Source organism: Lygodium microphyllum, chromosome 10 (assembly GCF_053477565.2).
Source record: "Lygodium microphyllum isolate KBCC chromosome 10, Lygodium_microphyllum_v1.1.10, whole genome shotgun sequence".
In the NCBI taxonomy this organism is placed as follows: domain Eukaryota; kingdom Viridiplantae; phylum Streptophyta; class Polypodiopsida; order Schizaeales; family Lygodiaceae; genus Lygodium; species Lygodium microphyllum.
The window spans coordinates 67,960,203-67,981,469 of record NC_141144.1 but is presented as its reverse complement, the minus strand read 5'-3'; positions in this window follow the sequence as shown (position 1 = coordinate 67,981,469).

The following is a 21,267-nucleotide window of genomic DNA, read 5'->3' as shown; positions in this document are numbered from 1 at the left end:
ATACATTTACAAGGAATCCATAGTAAGTATGATTTTTAGAATATCACCATAAAGTACCTCAAGAAGGAGTAAAAAAACTTCTCTTAGATATTTGTATTACACTTGAATAAAGTGGTAGTAAATTATTCCAAGGGTCCAATTGATAATTCAACATTGAGGGCTATTCTTTAGGAGTATAGGGATTTGTTTTAGGTGCCTATAGCACTACCTCCCAAGAAAGCAGTTGATCACCCTATTGATTTGGAGCCTCTAAGCCAGTTAATAAGCCACCCTACAAATTGTAAAAATCTAAGTGTGAGAAAGTTGTTAAGAAAATCAAGAATCTATCGGAGATGGGTTTTATTGAGCCTAGTTTTTTACCATATACTTCACTAGTCTTATTAGTAAAGAAGAAGGATGGATCTTTCAAGATGTGCATAGATTACAAAGACCTAAACAAGATCACAATGAAGAATAGGCACCCTATTCCTAGAGTGGATGATTTGCTAAACGAGCTCTAGGGGGCTAAGCTCTATATGAAGATTAATTGAGGTTAGGTTACCATCAATTTTGTATGAGAGAGGGTGATGAGGTGAAAACAACCTTTAGGATTGATCGTGGGCTCTACCATTTTTTGTGAATCCGTTTGCATTGATCAATGCCCCATCTACTTTCTAGAGTTTAGTGAACAAAATACTACAGCCCTTTCTCTTCAAAATTTTCCTAGTATTCTTTGATGATATACTCATTTATAGTAGGTCATTGCAAACCATCTTTCATGTATGAGGAAGATATTTGATGTGTTACAATACCACAGACTCTTTACTAAGGAGAGAAAGTGCTCTTTTATGTAGATCAAGGTGGATTACTTGGGACATATTATCAGTTGAGAAAGGTATCTAGATTGACCCTAAAAAGGCGTAATGCATTAGAGATTGGCCAACACTACCTCTCGTAGAGGGTTTCTTGGTTTATTATCATTTTATTGCAAGCTCATTAATCATTATATGACCATAGCAGTTCCTTTAATTGATAGATTGAGAAGGAAGCTTCTTTTAGGGTGCCATTGCAAATAGAAGCTTCAACTATTTAAAGGAACTCCTCACTTTTGCTCCTATCTTAGTATGCCAAAACCTCTCTAATAAGTTTACTATATAGTGTGATGTTAGTGGTGGTAGATGCATATATGATGTATTGTTATAGGAGCATGGTGTCATTGTCTTTGGGAGTTGCAAGATTTCAGATAAAGAGATGGATATGAATGTGTATGAGCAAGAGGTGTTATACTCCATGAAATCAAGAAGTGGCACCATTACTTGTATGGTAGCCGATTGAGGGTCAAGAGTGATCACAAGGTCCTTAAGTATTTTCTTACTTAGTCAAATCTCACTCCTAAGTAGCATAGGTGGGTGGCTACATTGCAAAATTATGATTTTGACGTCACACATATACATGGCAATGATAATATAGTGGTTGATTCTCTTCCTAGGATGGGGTCATGTAAAGTTTTAGCCATGATTGAGATTCATAGTGACTTGGTTGAAGATCTATAGGAAGTATATCTTTTAAGTGGAGAGCTCAACCATATATTTTAAAAATTACAACAAGGATTAATGGAGGACAAATCATATTTTTTGCTTAAGAATGGACTCATTTGGCTGTGTGGTAGGATTGTCATCCCCTATTCTTCTCATTTCAAGCTGATAATTATAGAGAAGATACATTCTTCACCCACTATTAGACACTCAGGTGTGTTCAAGACCTATGATAAGGTCTCCCATAGTCTTCATTGGAAGGGATTGTGGAAGGATGCAAAAGATTATGTTATGAAGTGCATTCCATGCCAATAAAATAAGGACAACACTCATAAGCTAGGTGGTTTATTGCAACCATTATCCATTCCCGAAGGAAAATGGATGCATATAACCATGGATTTTAAAACTGGCTTGCCTACGAATGAGAAGGGATGGAATGACATGTATTTGGTAGTGGATAGATTCACCAAGGCAATCAATTTCCTTGCCATGGGGACATAATCTACTATATCTCAAGTGGCTAGCTAGCTCATGGAGCACATCTTTAAGTTGCATGGATTACTGTAGGTGATTGTACATGGCAGGGACGCTAAGTTCACAAGTAACTTTTGGTAGGCATATTTAACTACATGGATACTAAGTTCTCCCTCTACAACCTATCATCCATAGACTAATAGCTAGATATAAAGGATAACAAGAAGTTAGAGACCTACCTTAGACATTTTTGTCATGATGTGTAGCATATGTGAAACTCTTGGATGCACTCGGTTGAGTTTTCTTACAACAATTCTACCCATGCTAGTATTGGAATTTCTCTCTTTTAACTATAATATTGTACGACAATAGAGGGGGGTGTGTGTGTGTGTGTGAATAAGATAGATACTAATGTATGATATATGATATAAGGAATAATGTATGTATATATATATATATATATATATATATATATATATATATATATATATAAACATTATATAATATACATGTATATAATATATATACTAATATACAACATTATAACCTATGTATGATGTACGATATCACACACACACACACACACACACGCACGCACGCATGCACGCACGCATGCACACCCACGCACACGCACACACGCACACGCAAATGCATGTATGCACATATATATATTCCATTTTATCAACAAAAGGTTTTTTTTTTTTTTTTGGGAGGGGGGGGGGGGGGGGGGGAGCAATGTGTCACACTCTCCCCGCCCCATGCAAAATGTGCTCTACGCTTCTCTCCCATTGATGGAGAATGCTTGAGTGCTTGACCCAAAATTGTCCTTGAGCACACCCAGCGTGAAGTTGTCCATGCCTACACACTAGCTATGTGACTATGACACGTCTATATTAAGTACATAATTATACATTTTGATAATGGTCCCATTATATGATATACTCATATTACATATAACATGAGAACAATGTAATATAATAAATATGTATGTAATATTTAACATTATAACAACATATTAGAATAAATACATATGTGTGGATATAATCATTATAAGATAATAATTATATGTTATTAAATATAACTACATTATATGTTATATATTGTGTTATATTGTAAATTACATTATATACTACATACTTATATTATATATAACATTACTATAATGTTTTGTGTGTGTGTGTGTGTGTGTGTGTGAGTGATAATATGATTATAATAACATATTATATTAATGTATAATATAATGTTATATGCTATGATATTATAATTATGATATTACATTATATTTAAAAAACTATGTCATATGTATGCCTATATAGTATTATATATTATAATAGTATCTTATGCTTATGATAATGATGTTGTATGATTATAGTTATATTATAATATGCATTACATTTAAGTCACATACTATTCTTAGAATTGCATAAAAATGCATACATATAATCATAGGTTTATATCATTGATATATATTAGTAAATATTAGATATATTTTTATTATTAAGATTAATTGTGTGTGTGTGTGTGTTTTTTTTAAAATTTAAATATATTCAATAGTAAAAATTAACTTATTTATATATACATTATATTTAATTATAGTTATACATGTGTGTATATGATATACCAATATAATATATATTAAGATGGGATTCTAACATTTAATTATAATTGAAATATTGCATATATTTATCTATATTATTATCACTATGATTTTTATTAATTATATATAATTTATACATTAATAATTTATTATATATTAAAGTAATGTTATTAATACATTACATGTTACCTTTTAATGTTTTCTATTTACTATTTAAAGCTTTTTCGAGGCAAGGATCATGTGTCATGTTCCCCTACCCCTCCAAAAGTTCTCCAAAGGTTAACATATGGTGCACCACTAAAGCTTACATGCTTGAGTACCATCTACCTATGCCATCTCCTCTCAATGACATGTCCTTCTAACCACTTTGTCTCCACTTTGTATATTCTCCCACCCCTTCTATTTTCTCCATGTTTCGGTGCTTCATGCCCAAGTCTAGGTTATAGGTAGAATATGTAATTCAAAGTTGTGCAAGCTAGGTGTATAGGGGCAACAAGATGAAGATGGCCACCTTGGAGGTGGAGATGACTAGGATGAACTTGGCTTCCATGAAATTATAAAATAGCGAATCTACTTCATAGTTGTATTTTCCTTTTTCATGTCCTTGATGTACTTATGGCCCCTATCATGGTGCAAGGACTTCCTTTGGTGCTTTGTCACTATCATAGTTCAAGGACTTCACTTGGGAAAACATTGGTGTGAAGTGCTGGGAGAATCTAGGTGTGGAGCACCCAGTATTCTTATACTAAGTGGATCGAAGCTCAAGCATTGAAGTGACAACATAAAGTGTAGTTAAATTCTTGTACTCAAACATGATGACTAGATTTGGATGCCCAATTGAGCTTATAAATGATTAGGGTAAGCATTTTTCAAAACATATAATTAAAGAGTTGACTAATATACATACGATCATCATAATAAATTGATCCATAAAATCCTTAGGAAGCTAATGGATAGGCTAAATTTTAAATAACATTTAATCCCAAAGCTTTAAAAAAATACTATAGGAAAACATGTAAGATTGGGATATTAAGCTTGATTCAAGATTGTGGATGTTCATGACTACATATAAAGTTAATAGAGGTTTGAAGCCTTTTAAGTTAGTTTATAATTTGGAAGTTGTTGTAGTCATGGAGTTTGTGGTACCTAGTCTCATGATAGCTATTGAGCATAAAATATCACTTATTGAATCTTTACCTAGTCAATTGGAGCAATTACTTTGGTTAGAGGAGGATAAAAATGGCTTTTTACATCTCAAGTGTACTCTTGCTAAAAGAAAAGCCTCAATTTAAGGAAAAAGTTTTTGAAGAAGGGGGCTTTGTTGTTTATAATTACAAGTTGGATAAAGACCCAAGAAACCTAAAACTCATGTATGTAGGCCCATATAGGATAAAGAAAAATTGGCGAAGGTCAATTTTTGTTAGAAGTTCTAGATGGAAAGCCTTTAAAGAAAGGAGCTAAGGGCTCCAAGTTGAAGAAGGTGACATAGTCTACATCTCTTGGGGATAAATTTAATCACACATGGTCTCATTGAGTGGCTTCGATTGGTTTAGGGTATCATTCACATCAAAGGGAGTTTGCAAATGTGAAAGGAATTTTTAATCATGGTGTAATGTGTGATTAAAGTTCACCTTATCATTGTTTCTCCCCTCTCACTCACTTGATTAAGCTATGCAGCATTGCAATTGCCATGACTCAAACTTGTAGCGTAGAACGAAAGCTCCCAATTTGCCACCATTTAGTAAAGGAGGTGCCTAACACTTGCATTGATTAGAGTTAGGTAAGCTATGATTAAAGAGTTGGGAACACTGATAGATATGCCTATATTAAAGATACCCCTTTGTAAGCCTCTCAATTGGTGTTAGATGTGGATGACGTTGAGGTAAAAGTGTAGTTTGAAAAGATTGGGATCTAGGATTTTGAAAATTTTCCCTAGCATGCATGGTTGGCAAATCTTTATGTTGGCATACAATTGGATGCATTGCACTAGTTGAGCAAAAAGTTTGTAGGCAAGGTATAGCCCATTAGCCCAATTTATGGAAGTGTATAGAAGTGTAAGGTAGAAAAAATCCAAAAAAGAGCTTGGAGAGCTAGGGGGTCCACAAAACATACATACCTAGAAGCATGTTCCTTTGTAGGAAAGAATAGGGTTCATGGGGATATGAAGAAAGTAATGATAGTAACCAAAATATATTCAATTGGCAAGGATAATTTTGGGGTGTTGTGGCTATTGAGGAGGCAAGTGTGCCAAATTGGGCCAATGTTATCTATGATTGATTGATGGCTAAGATTTTTGTCATTAACAATAAGAAATTCACCCAAAAACATCATGTTGGTCCCATGTTACCCATGTTGTATCAAAGGCACAACTGATGCACCCATATATTTTGATAAGCCCTTCCACATGGAATAGGAGATGCAAATGTAGTCAAGTCACTTAATGCTTCAATAGGCAATCAAAATGTTTTTAATTTATCATTCCATGTGGTGGTTGGATAGTAGGAGAAAAACGAGAAGATCATAGTAGGAAATTTGGAAACTAAGGCAAATGATGCAAGTTAGAATAAGTAAGCACAATAAGGGATTTCTTTAGTAACAAGGGCTAAATCACCGAAGAGTGAATCTTCAAGTAATGGGCGATGGAGGAATGGTGTTAAGCATGAATGGCTATGAAGGATGAATGATGTTAAACATGAATGGCTATGAAGGATGAATGATGTTAAACATGAATGGGCCAAAGCACCCAAGAATGAATCTTCAATTAATGGGCGATGGAGGAATGATGTTAAGCATGAATGTGCTATAAGCCACTATTGATTTTGAAGAGACTCAAATAATGAAAAACATTGCATGGATTTTGTATGACCTGTAAAAGCAAGGTTTGGTTAAGTTGGGGGTGGATCATGCTCTCCAAGAGTAGTTACCTAGGGAGCAGAAGCAGTTATCTACCTTGGAAACCAAGTTGCAAGACAAGGAGGATAATGTACAAATGTTTCAAGAGCAAGTGCACAATTTGTAGCAAGGAAATGCTAAAATCAGATTGTCAATTGAATTATTTAAGAAGTTGAGTGAAGAAATAACTAAAGATTAGCAAAGAAGTGTTTATTTTAACCAAGAACTCAATCATTTTGAGGGTGGAAAAGGAAATGTTAGCAAAGTCATTATCTCCATTGGTCCATATTGAAAAGTAGGTACTATAGGATTTAGATGTTGATATTGATGGATTAGTGATTATGGAGGTAGAGACAAATGAGATAAAGAAAGTTCTACTGCAAGAGGTATCATATGGATGGAAGAACATTACATCTCAACAACTGATTCCAGTGATGCTGTGAGCTTGCAAGCTCTTAACGTGATCTTGTATTTTAGAATCAGTAGAAGGCTTTGTGCATGATGACAATAAATTGGAGCAAGATATATAGGAGCTACAAGACAAATATGTGGCTTTGAAAAGCTAGTTATCTTTGGCCAAGAAGAAGAAGAATGGTGCTGAAGGATATGTGGCATGAATGATTGCAAAGAAGGGATTGGTGCATGAGAAAGTGAATGTGTATACAACAACTAGGGAGGTAGTACAATTTTTTGGTGTGGTGGTGATGTTGTGGGGAAAGTGATTGATGAGTAGAATTTAAGTGGCACTAAGAGATGTTGAAGATTTTTCAGGTGCAAATGATCATAGATATATAGTTAAAAATTTTCAAGAACTCAAGAGCTACAATGACTAGAGTTTTAGGAGTTCTAATAGTCAAGAATGCAAAATTCAGGAAATCAAGAAGTGTAGAGTGTAGGGAAGTAGAAAGTGCAAAAGGCATGGCATTCTATACTAAATGTACATTTTTAAACATAATGAAAAAGAATGATCAATGATTGTTGTCACCATTCCACCCTCTTTTATTTGTGATAATGTAATCAATTGGATATAATTGGAGTTCATGAAGACGTTGTTGACATTTATGACTTAGGCCTGTATGTTCTTAGTTCTTGATTGCATGCTTAATTATTTTATGCATGGTGTTTTATGTTGGAACTATTAGGCCATTACAACCCTCATTTATCAAGTCTTCACATAGGCTTGATGGTGTCTTTCATGGAAAAATACTTTATTGTTGCATTCGAGAGCATTTACAATTCATTGCTATTCTTAGATTAAAACCTTCTACTCAAAATCATGATGTGGATCCCCCCTTAGAACTTAAGCAACATTTTCATCTCTACTAATCAATCTTTGCCCATGCTTGATGTGTCTTTCATGGAAAAACTCATTGTCAATGCTTTCTAGAGCATTTGCAATTCATCGCTACTACTAAACTTTAACCTTGTACTCCAAATTTTGACATATACCCCACAACCTTGTTTTGAAAGACAAGTCCTTCCTAAATGTAGAAGTCTTGATACTTAAGCTTTGACTTAGAGTCTTGCTCCTCAGCTTGGATATCTCTTTGTAATTATTGGTACTTTAGGTCTTTTTGAATGCCTCTTTCTTTGCCATCTAGATAATAGGATTGCTTGACATTGATAATAATTACTCATTTACTCATCAATCATTGTACAAAGCTTAATTATAGCTATAGTCAGCATTTTGCCTACAATCACAAAAAATTTTCAACTCTTCCCCAATGCTTTCACAATTTACTCTTGAAATTTGTATTATTATTCTTGTAGCTACTCTTCCTCATCCTTCATCTTCTTTATCCATGTACACTTGCAAATTTTGCACTTAATGAACCTGCAACTAATAAAAAGACATGAAGATCTACAATTTCATGGTGCAAAAGGTTCCAAATAAGTGTTTTAATTGAAGAGAAGTGAATTATCGAAACATTTTGATGACCATGAAATTTGTGTAAATAAAGGCACAAAAAATGTGCTCAACATGGGAACATATTTTGAAAAGAATGCATTTTGCTTTTGTACCTCCAATTGCAGGGAGCAAAAATCTTCTCCAAGATCGATTTAAGGTCAGGATACTACTAGATCCATGTCAAAGAAGAAGATATTCCTAAGATGGCATTCAACACAAGATATGGTCATTTTGAATTCATGGTAATGTCTTTCGGATTGACTAATGCCCCTGCCACCTTTAACAGGCTAATGCAGGACATTTTTAGACCATATCTTGATGATTTTGTGCTTGTCTTCTTTGATGATACCTTGGTTTATTCCAAGGAAGAGGAGGACCATGAATCCCAAGTTCGCATCGTCCTTGACACCATGAGAACTCATAAACTCTATGCTAAGAAGAAAAAGTGTTCCTTCCTCAAGAGGCAGATTGAATATCTTGGATTTATTGTGTCAAATGAAGGAATCTCTATAGATCCTACAAAGGTCAAAGATGTCTAAGAGTGGCCTCCACCAACTACTATTAAAGTAGTTCGTAGCTTTCTTGGATTAACAGGTTGGTACATGATCTTCATTAAGAACTATGCCTTAATCGCAGCACCCCTTACAAATTTGCTGAAGAAGCAGGTTGCCATAGCATGGACGCCACTGAGCAATTACGTTTTGATCAGCTCAAGCATAGCCTAGTGACAGCACCGATTCTAAAGCTCCTTGACTTGAGTGAGGAATTTGAAGTTGTCACGGATGCTAGTTCACTTGCACTGGGCTGTGTACTAATGTAAGGAGGTCATCCTATAACATATTCTTCAAGGAAGCTAAAGACCCATGAAAGTAATTATGCTACCCATGACATGGAGCTATTAGCAATTATTCATGCCCTCAAGCTTTGGCGACACTATCTACTTGGCAAAAAATTCTCTTTGGTCACATACCACAAGAGCCTTAAATGGATCTTCACCCAAACTAACCTTAATATGAGGCAACGACATTGGATTGAGGTTCTGCAGGAATATGATTTTGAGATTAGGTATCGGCATGGCAATGAAAATGTAGTTCTGATGCCTTAAGTTGCAAAGTGTTCCTCAACTCCCTTATTATGGAGGAACCCTCGATGGCAGAATCATTGGCAACTATGGTATCAATACCCAACAACCCTATCCTTGAATTAGCAAAGGAGGAAGCTAGCTATGATCCAGTATATCTAAAGATGAAGGAAGAGATTATGGAAAAGGACCAAAACACCAAACTTAAGGTCAAATATCAAGAATTTTCTATCAATGAGGGACTTGTCTACTTTAGGACAAGATTGTGCATAACCTCAAGCAGGAAACTCAAATAAAGAATACTTTGGGAAGCACATGATCCCCCCTTTTCAGGCCATCCTGGAAATGTCAAGACTCTCAACACGGTCAGAAAAAGCTACCATTGGGAAAGGCTTAAGGGAGATGTGCTCAAATATGTCACGGAATGTTTGTCTTGCTAGTGCATTAAAGTAGAACATGTCAAGATGCCTAGGAAATTGCAACCTCTTGACATTCCCCAGATGAAGTGGGAATTTATCAACATGGACTTTGTTTTTGGACTACCTTCAGTCCAAGGAGGATACAACTCAATTATGGTTATAGTAGACATGCTCACTAAGGTTGCACACCTCATTTTGGTCAAGACAAACTATAAAGCTTCACACATAGCCAGGTTATTCATTAAGGAGATATTTAGACTCCATGGGTTACCTAGAAGGATCGTTAATGACCGTGATTCCCTCTTCACATCTCACTTTTAGAGAGGAATATTCGAGGCCATTGGGACCCAAATTTTCTTCAGTATAGCCTATCACCCTCAAACTGACAGCCAAACGAAGAGAGTCAACCAAGTCATTGAAGATAATCTTAGGGCATATTGCTGTTGCGAACCCAGGAAATGGATCCAATATCTACCATTGGTAGAGTTCACCTATAATGCTTCTTACCAACAAAGCATTCAAATGACGCCTTTTCAAGCATTGTACGGGCATGATTGCTGTACTCCATTGAATTTCTCAGATCCTACCTTGAGGGTAGAAGCTTCCAAAGAAATGCTTGAGGAGATGGATGAGCAGGTCAAGGCCATCAGACAAGATATTAGAGCTGTCAAGGATAGGCAAAAAGCCTATGCGGATCTAAATAGACAAGTGCGACTCTTCAAAGAAGGGGATATGGTCTTTATTCGGGTACACCCCAAGAAGAGCTCCTTATCACTAGGAGAATTTAAGATCCTCAAATGCTTGGGGCCCAATGCTTACAAACTCCAACTCCTTGAGAACATAAAAATTCACATTGTATTCCATGTTTGCCTACTAAATAAATATGTGTCCAATCCTAGCCATGTACTCAATGATCAACAAGTTGTAATGCCAAGCCAAGGAATCCTTGAGCTCTGGCCAGATAGAATCCTAGACACTCGGGAAAAGAGATTGAGAAGTAGAACCCTCAAAGAGTACCTCATGCACAGTGGAAGGACTATCCAGAAGAAGATGCCACATGGATTGACGAGAGTACTCTCAACCAACAACACCCCCAATTCCTTTCGAGATGAGGACATCTCCATTCCTTAAGGGGGGAAGGATGTAATATGCCATCGTGATGTGCTGCCATGACGACGACACCCCCCCCCCCCCCCCATTTTAATCCATCATCACCGTCAACAATTAAAACATAATATATATATTAAAAAAATTACGACTCCCCTGTCAATGCCATTGGATTGGTGGTGGGAGGAGGATTTGAACTCGATGAAGGCAAAGGTGAGGGAAGGAACATGTAGAACTCGACGGGGGAGGAGGAGATCACGATAGAAAACAGGAGATGACATGGCGAGTTGAGTAGAGGAGACTGAGGATCATGGAAATGACAATTGTGATGGGGAGGGGGAGGAGCACATGTGTGCCACCTCCGATCCCCACTATCTCACCTTCTCATTTCGGGAGGCACACTTGCATGGAGGGAGGGCCAGTCCGACAGTCGAAGGGAAGGCAAAGGGAAGTGTCCTTCCTTACTCCCCCTATAAAACCCCCCCCCCCCCCCCCCCCCCCCCTTAAACAAGGCGACGAACCCAGTCTTGTTTTTCCTTCTATTGCCACCCTTCCCTTATAATTTCAGGAGAGGGGAGGAGAACCTAGAATAAGGGAGGAAAAGAGAAAGAGAGAGAGAGAGAGAGAGGAAGGGGGTCAAGGACAACTCCTCTTGTGGGCAAAGGCTCGCGTACCCTCTTCTCCCCCATCGCGATCCTCGTAATCCCTCCATCGACTGCCTCAAATTGACAAGGAGACGGTGAAAGGTGAGACAAGGCATAGGAACTCTGGCACCAAAGAGTCCTTCGAAGGAAGTGAAGGCCGCCTCCAACTCCACAATGGCCCCAAAGCGTAAGCTCTCCCAAGAAACTAGTAAAGCCACGACTATAGGAGAAGGGTCGAGCAAAGACACCACCATCAACACAAATGGGTTATCAGGGGTGAACACTAATTCAACACTCCAAAACCAGGTTCCCCTCCCGTGTCTAGAAATTGAAAATTGAATAGTTAAGCATGGGCATCATTACATACCTCACATCAACTAACTTGCATATTTTGAAAAGTAGTTGAAAAAGGTTTAATAATTATGAGTTATCGAAAATTAGATTAAGTATCTACGATTATAGTGGAAAAACAAGTCAAGTATCAGGATCAAACTTTTACAGATACATCATGGATTGTCGGGGTACATAAATATTCCGTCTGGGTCAATTGTACTCCATAGACCATCGTAGAGAATTAACTTGCATTTTCAATGAATGCATGTACAATCACATTTGAATAATTAAGTCATGCCTTTTGAGTTGCATAAATGTACAAGAAGGGAATTCTATGAATAGGGACCTCGCATTGCATTGAACACTTAGGGGGAAGACTTGCATTAGGACTTGCATGACATCATGAGTAGCTTCAATTGCATAATGGGGTATGCATCTAAAAAGGTAGATTAGGATGCACATGTGAAATCTTGAGCTTATTTGAAAGGAATAGTTCGGTAAATAAGGTCCTAGGCCGATAAGCGAAGTCAAGGTTTAACTCGACCTACCTAGGACCTTGGTCGCAAGATAAATCGGTTTGTCTTTACGACCATAGTTTGACTTGGAGTCAACACGCACGTTGGTCTCTACCCCAATAGCCAACTGCGATGGCCCCAAAAACATGCTTAGGTATATCATTTCCAGAATATGGAACATCTTGAAGCTAGCACAAAGGAGATAGAGTGTAATACCCACAATGAGAATGACGATTCGCCAAGCTTCATTTGGTGCTCGTAGCTTGTGGGAGCTTTCACTCAACCGCCAAGACCCACGGACTGCTTATTGATTCAAGTGTTCCAAGCGAGGTCTCATGGCCATCTCTCACCTAGACGACGCGCCGTCAATCCTATGAATGCAGTGAACTTACCTTGATGCTTGATCGAGTACCCTCCTCTCTCTCACACTTCGGTAGCTCCATGATTCTTGATGCTAGCTCAAGCATCCTCAAGCCTCCTCCATCTCCAAGCCTCATCCTCCATAGCCGCGCGCGCAAGAGAAGATAAGAAGAGAGAAGAGGAGAAGGGGAGAGGAGATGGTGGAGAGCTTCACCCTCTTGATTCCTCACTCCCTCACACACTCACTCCCTCACACTCTCACACTCCCTCTCTCAAGAGCATACACAAGCAAGAAGGAGAGAAGAAGAGAGGAAGAAGAAGACTAGTTTTGCCACACCAAAGAATGAGCTCTTCATTCACTTTTCAACCTTATATACAAAACCCTACTTCCCTTTTGGGCGGTCATTCCCTTTTTCCCTTTTTTACATGGCCGGTCATAGCCTAGGCCCTATTTTCCATTGTCCTTTTCTCTTCCTTGCTTCCTTTTCACTACCCTTATATATTTACAAATAGCACGGGTGAGAGCCCGGCACTCTTTTACAAGATTTTAGGGTGCGCTTTTTATGCGCCTTTCCCTTTTCGTGGTTGCCTTGGTCTTTAACGGTTGTCCTTGCACTTTTGGCCTTTTCTCCTTCTTTTCCTTTCGTCGGGTTACCTTCTTTCCGCCTTTGCCCTGCATCTTTTCCACTTTCTTTCGCTCTGGTCGTGTTGGGGTTAACATTGCCCCCCTCCTAGATGAGTGCCAGTCCCATGGCACGTACTGGCGCAGGGGGCAAGTGGTGGTAGGCACTGAAGACTTCGGGGGGACAGGGGGCTTGGGGTCTGCACTAGTGACTGGGTACGTGGGGGTTGGTTGGGGATGCCGCGTAGGATGATTTTGCCGGCTCGCTGGATGCTGGGTGGGCAATTAGCATGGGAGGTTGATGAAGAATGAATGCCACTTGGGTTGTGGTTGTCGACACCTGCAATTGAAAACCTGTCAGGTGGTCTCTCCCTAGGGGTGGTGCTAGTCTCTATATTGTGCACAAGACTTAGTTTGGGAGACAGGTCGAACTCTAAGAAAGCTGAGAGTATTGTCCTACACTTGAGGACCCAAAGTGTGAATTAGTTCTGTGTAGGTATTATATGAGTGCCGTGCGTGTGCATATTTAAATATTACGTAGTTAGAAGACTGGGCGGCGGGGGGCCGCGTGGAGCAGAAGGGTGGTAATGGGGAGATGAAGTACACCTTTGACTGTGTTCAGGACTTGCTTTTCTTTTCTTTTCTTCTTCTTCTTTTTTTTTTTTTTTTTTTGGGCCATGGTTATATGGGGGCAGCAGTACAAGGGATAACGGGAGTTCTACCCCTCATCATCCGAATGGTGGGGAAGGGTGGGCGGAGGCCGAGGGGCCTTGTTGAGGAATTTTCGGCTTAGCAAGTAGCCTTTAGTATGGAGGCGGGTTTTAAGGGTAGTGGTGGAGAGAAAGGGGTGGTTGCACTGTGTGAACTTGCTGTCATTCATGTCTTCCAGCAGTGCACCACAGAAGGATGGCAAAAGGGCAGCACGCATCATGAGACGAGTCATGGTGGTGCTGTCTATGGCATTGGGGTCAAAATAGAGGGGTGGAAGGTGGCGCTCTTGGGGTGCAGGTTCCTGGTGTACTAGGATTCTAATTAATCTAAGGTAGTTACAGGTGGTGATGAAGGCTGGGTCAGGGCAAGAAGTGAATTCAGTAAGGAATTTATTTATGGAGCTGTACAAGTCGGGCAGGGTGAAGAGAAGAGCGTTCCTATGGGAAGTGGTGTTGGCATTATAAATAACGGGAAAGTCAAACCTACAGTGGATGGACGGGTTAAAATCCACTCCTACCCTTTGAAGAAACGGCATAAAGGTGGGGTCGTTCCTTTTCGAAGGGAGGGTGTTGCAAAACGCCATCCATGCCTCCAGGTTGACGTAAAAAATGCGCTGCCTCCAGGTGGGTTGGGAACTATAGCCTTCCACTATGCGAGGTACGTGGAGGACTTTGTCTTGCCAAAATTTGCGGTCCTCGGTCCCCCAAGCAGTTGGGTGGGCCTCACGCTCTTCTAACCATCTAGCCTTGAGCCGGGCTCCCATGGCGATGACATCCTCCACCAACTGAATGGGCAGCACCCTATTCAAGGCGGTGGGAAACTCGAAGTGTAGGTCGAAGGGGTCTCGGCTATACTCCTGCTGCTCCCAGATAATCATCTCAGCGCGGTACTCAGCGGGGGAGTCTTGGGTGCGCAGCGGGAAAGGGGCAGGCTGTTTCAGGGCAGGTCTGGCCTTGAGTTTTCTTCTTGCCTTCTCCACCAGTTCCTTCCTTCGGGTGGTGTGGGCCGCTCTTCGTTCGGCGGGTGCGTCATGGGGTGGCACTTCGGTTTGTTGGGGTTGAGGGGGTGGCGGGGCATATTCCTCGTCTTGAGGCCCTAGTTCAAGCTCGGGCTCACCCCCTTCCGCTTGCTCCTCCTCCTGTATTTTCTCCTCAGTGAACCCCAGGTCATCCATCTCTTGTGTTGTCAGTCCTACTTGTGCCATATATTTCCTTTGTTCCTCTAGGCTCTGCGGGGGCCTCCTAGTTGCAGTGGTACGTGCAGGCCTGCCGTAAGGGCCCTGTGTCAAATGGTCAGCTTTCTCTGCAACTGATCATTGGCCTCTTCTGTTTCTGAGTGGGTGGTGTGGAGTAGCGTGTTGATGAAAGTGCGCTGCTGAGCCATCATAGCAAGTTGGGCTACCTCTGCCTGGTTTTCAGCCATCACTTTGTCGCCCTCCGCCTTGGCCAACCGGCGTGCTAGGTCCCGCACTCTCTGCTCGTTATGATTTGACCATTCCTTTGCTCACTTCTCCATGTCTTCCAGGCTTTCCCCCTATCGGAGGGCCATTGCCATAAGCTGTTGTTATTGGGCTTCGAGCTCCTAGTGCAAGCGGGACTGCTCTCGGTGCTGCTCTGCAATCTGCTCGTTGAGTTGGTCCCGCGTCGCCTGCAACCTACGCACCTGTTCTGCCCTCAATTGATCCAGCTCTGCAACGTCTTGTCTAATTTTTTCGAGCTGGCTCTGCGCCTCCAAGTTGGTTGCAGATAGCTGGTCATTTCTGCGCTGAATGTGGGCATTTGTCTCCCTCTCCCTGGTGAGACGCTCCATTAGGATTTTTCTTCGTCCTTCCCAGGTAGCGTCACGCTCCTTCAGGGTTTTCAGCTCCTCCACCTCCTTGGTGCTGGCCTCCTCCCTAAGCATAGCAATTTCTTTTTGATATTCGGTTATTTGCCTTACTCTGTCCAATTGGAGGGCAGCTTGCGATTCGCGCTCCGCTGCCAGCTCTTCCACTACCACCCTCCTTTTCTGCCTGGCTATTTGCAACTGCGCGAGCAGCTCCTTTACATAGTCATCATAGTGGCCTGTTGGGGGTGGGGAGTGGGGCATGATCGTAGTGGTGGCAATCTCCTCCACTTTTTGTCTTTTCTCCTCTGGCCCTGGCTCCAGCTCGATCGTCGCTGCCCTTTTGGCCCCTGAGACTGGGGTGGCCCCGGCTGCTTCCCTTGCCAACTCTCTTTCCACCAAGAATTGTAGCCACGTGACTACATTGCTTTCATCGACCTTTGGGGTGTGCATCAGGGTGGCTGTGTCAGGGGGCATCACCTTGAGGGGAGTGGCTTGCATGGTTGGTACGAGGAGAGGGGAGACGGGTCTGATCGGGTCTTTTCCCTTCCCTTCTGTAGGAGGCGGCGGCACAGGTTCTGGCGCACTAGTGTTGGGGCCGGGTGCTTCAGATTCGGATTGGTATGCCCTGCTCGCTCCCTCTACGTCTTTCCTCCGCTGTTCCTCGATGGAGCGACGTGTTGCCAGCTCCAATTCTTCTTCTTCTCTCCTCCTCAGCTCTTCCTCAGCTCTTTTTCTTCTTTCCTCTTCTTCTCTTACCGACTCTCTTCGGGCCCATTCAAGCTCCTCCTTCTCTTTTCTCCTTCGCTCCTCCTCTCTCTTTCCGTACAGGGCTTTGGTCCGTTGCTCCTCTTTTCTTTCTGGTGCAGTCTGGCGTTCTTCCTCCTTGTCGGTGTCCGTCTCTGTTTCATCCGACTGTTCCTCCGCCCGGGGCTGGGACTGCGACGGCGATTCGCCTCCTTTTCCGCCACCTCCCTATTTGTCCTCTTCCGCACGTCCCTGTCCTATTGCCTCGTGGAGGATCACAGTGAGGACACCTCCAAAACCTACGGTGGAGGCCTTGGAGGATGAGGCCTTGCGGGTTGATCAAGGTGAGGGGGACTCTCCTGCTACGGCCCTTCCTCCTGTTGCCAGGGCCTTTGCTGAGGCCTCAATCGTCCTTCTCACGAAGCCGTTGAGGTTCACCTCATCCAGTGCCTGAGCCGCGATGCTTTCGAGTAAAGGCACATTTATCCTGGACATGATGCTATTGTACCGTTGACTCGAAAATAGGTTATGCATCATTTTTGCTTGCAGCTGGATCTCTGGATCAGGGATGTCTGCCAAGTTGACTCCGTCATTGGTGTGGACTTTCACTTTGTCCATTCCCAACATGGCGTAGACGTCCCTTTTCGGCTTCTTCTCCACCTTGTTCGGGAGCTCCATAGCTCTTTCTACCAGTTCAGGGGTCAGTTCAACCTGCACCTGTTTGGTGGCTCCCGCGTCCCGTACTGTGATGGTGCCCCTGTTTTTGTTGAAGGTGCGTAGGAACTCGGTGCACAGGGTATAGTCTATCCTCTGGCCCACTGCTTCCAGATACTGTTGTAAGTGGCATTGCTCCATGATCTGTCACACCGCTGGTTCCTCAATAACCACATCTTCCAAGTTGAATATGTGGTGGAACTTCAGCTGATTGAATGCTCTGGTTTCCACCGTGAGGCCGTACCGCACCTGTTCCTCCTCCGAGAAAGGAAGTTTGCCAGCTTTGTCTTGGCCTGCCATGGTCACTACCTGTACATTCAGTCAATTCACTCCTTAGTATTTTTGGCAACCAATTCGTAGGACAACCATAGCAGATTTTATAATTTACAATCATGATTTTTTCCTTTTAAACTTCTATCACCTGTTTCTGCATGGCATTTTAATTTGGAGCTTTTTCATGCGTGGTTCACTTTTTAGTTTTAACTTTCATGCTTGGTTTGCTTTTTAGATTTACTACCCCATCCCCGTTGTGGAAAAGAAAAATCCGTCCCAGGATTGGGGTGTGGGTGCAAGGCATTCAGGTTGTTTTGTGGAGGAGCCAATCGTAGAAGTTGGGGATATATTCGAGGTGTGAAGAGTGGTCCAGGTCACAGGGTCGGATGCCTACGTGGGTGATGTATGTGAGGACATCGGTGAGGAAATCTCTGGAGTTGATCCGACTTGCGATGTGGAGCTCTTCTTCTATCAGGATGTGATCGAGATAGGGTGTCCTAAGATATGATCGACCTCGAAGAGTGGTTAATACTCGATACGAGGTGGGCGCGACGTATGTGGGATCGTACTCGGCTGTCTTGATGGCTCGGCGTTGTTCGGCGTTGGTCATGATGCGGCATCCTTCCATTGCCCATTTTAATTGAAGAGTGTACCACTGCTTCAAGAAGGGAGATTCGGTGTCCGCGAGGTGGGACAACCTTGCTGTTTCTTGGCTAGTGAGGCCGAACGTCGTGCGCGGGTCAAACGATGGGATGAGGCGTTGCTTAATGGCTTGCGCTTCGGAGACCTCGCGAGCGAGTAGCTCAGCGGCAGAGCGTGAAGCTTGTGCGAAGGCGAATTCAAAAGTCTCCCAAGAGCAAGGCATGGTGCGCACGTCCATTGCAAGGGGTTCCGCTAACAGTCCCAAGTCTAGGCGGTCATAGCTAAGGGCTAGTGCCACAAAGGTGGCGTCGAGTTGTTTGATGCAGTCCACAACCTCATCCCCCGTGTCCTCGGCGAGGTCAGCGGCCAGCGTTAGGAATGACTTCCGTTCATAGGAAGGCTTAAGGCCGGTGGGTGGTTGAGGTTTGCTGGGGCTAGAGGTCCTGTCGACACAGAGCTGCTGCTGGGGGCCTGTTTGAGTCAGCAGCTCGGCCAACGATCGGATGGATGGGTCGGGGTTGATCTTAGGGACCATGCTAGGGTGGTCGGCAAGGCTATCGGGTTGCGGGCCAAGGTGGTTGGGTGATACCGCCGGTAGTGGTGGCCGGTGCTTGGGCCGTTGCGATTGATGTAGGAATAGGGCCCGTGTCAGTTGGGACTTTGGGGACCCACAGCAAGGCATTCCCTTCATAGTAGCCTTGTGCATGCAACATGATTTTAGGGACCCATATTTTCTTAACCACGCGGCGTTTGTTATGATGGCGTTTTGGTCTTCTAGGTTGAGGTTTGTAGGTGTTTCGCAGACCCGCGTGTCTAGTTCTAGGCTGATCCCGAGGCTTCTTCGGCACCCAATGCAAGCGAGTCTATTGGGGTTTTGCCTTAGGTTTGGCGGGTTGCGGTGGATGGGGATCTGGGTGTAGTAAATATGCACGGCCCTCCTTCTTAGTCCTGGGTGCGGCTATTTCTAATGGTGGTCCGTTGAGCAATGCTGGGGTTACGAGGCGCTGGTTGAAAGTCGTGACAATAGCCACATTCCCGATTGTTAGGTGGATGCGTTGTGACTCATAATCAACATTGCAACGGGTCTGCTTTTTAAAAGTTCGCCCGAGCAATGACTCTGTGCCTGCCTCCCTGGCATCGGGTAGGACATAGAACAGCATGGGAATAGTTTCAGTCTCGATAGAAATGGCAACCCTACATGTGCCGAGGAGCGGGTAGGATTGGGCCCCATATGGGTTCAATTTGGCTGTTGTGGGATGAAGTGTTGGTGCGCCAAGTTGGGTCCAATGCTCATGCGTCAAGATGTTAAAATCCGCCCCCTCGTCAATCAGTGCATTGAAGGAGCACGTTTGCTTGGCCGTGACCGTGATGCGGAGGTAGGCGGGTTCTACAAGCTCGTCCTCATTCTCGCCGATTTCTGTAAGTGTGGCTACTCGTATTTTAACGTGCGTTTCCACCATTGGTTGTTCATGCAGTGGGTGCGTGGGCGGATAGTACTTTTTGATTCGACTGCCGTTAAAGAAGCCGATTCCCTCTCCATCCAGTGTTTCCAGCTCGACATTACCAGTTCGACTGATTGTGCAGACCTTAAAGGGCCCAAGACCTCTGAATTTCATCTTTTGTTTGTGTCCTTTAACTGAATAGAGGAGCACTAGGTCGCCCGGCTCAAACTCTCGTTGCTTGACGTGCTTGTCAAACCAGGTTTTGCATTTAGCTTTCTCACAAATAAGTGCATGGGTGGCTAGTAGACGTACCTCTGATAGGCATTCTAGCTCGACTAAGCATTGCGTCCATGCCTCCCTCCCCTCCCATCATTCTTGGAGTGCTATCCGCAGGCTAGGGACGAAGAATTCTAATGGAATAATAGCTTCGGTCCCATAGGTTAGCCTAAAAGGCGTTTGTTCGACGGCCGTCTTATTAGCTGTTCGGTAGGCCCACAGGGCTGCCATCAACTTGTTATCCCAGTCACTTCGTGAGGCTGAGACGACTTTGGTCAGGACAGTTATGAGAATTTTGTTGGTTGACTCAGCCTGGCCGTTAGCCTGAGGGTAGTATGGTGAGGATTTGTGATGGATGATGAGGAAAGTGGATAGGAGATGGGCTATCACTTCGTTGATGAAATTCATTCCCTGGTCGCTGACCAATTCGATGGGGCACCCAAAACGCGCGATTACTTGTTCCCATAAAAACTTGGCAGTTGTCCTAGCGTCGTTTTTCCGTGTGGCCCTCGCCTCCGCCCATTTGGTGAGGTAGTACGTGGCTACCACTATGTATCTAGCCTGTGAATATTGTGCCGCAGGGCTGATGGGTCCTATGAAGTCAATACCCCACTTTTCGAAAGGTTGGCGGGCGATGACTGGGGTTAACTCCATCTGATCTTTACGGACCGGGACCCTTGTCCGCTGGCACTCATCGCAGTGTTTGACAAATTGTGAGGCATCCCGAAAGAGCGTGGACCACCATAGCTGGGACTGCAACACCTTCCGTGCTATCGTATCCCCGCTAAAGTGTCCTCCTGCAATGCCGCTGTGCGCCTCTGAGAGCACATCATGCATCTCATGCTCACATACGCATCTACGTAGCAGACCGTCTTGCCCCAGCCTATAGAGCTGGCCTGCAATCAAGTGATAGGGCTGGATTTTTAGGATTAATCGCCTAAGCCATGCCCGTTCCATTGGTCGTTCGGGCAGCCCATGCTCGAGTACTTGGACTATGTCGTCTGCCCAATATGGTGTCAGGTCGGCCCTGAATAGGTCTTTTTCGCCGGATATGCGGAATAAGTGGCTGTCTGGTAATTCGTCCACTATGCCTTGTCCAGCAGCTTCTCCTGTGGGTACTCGGGACAGATGGTCAGCCATGTAATGTTGTTTTCCCTTCCGTACTACCACT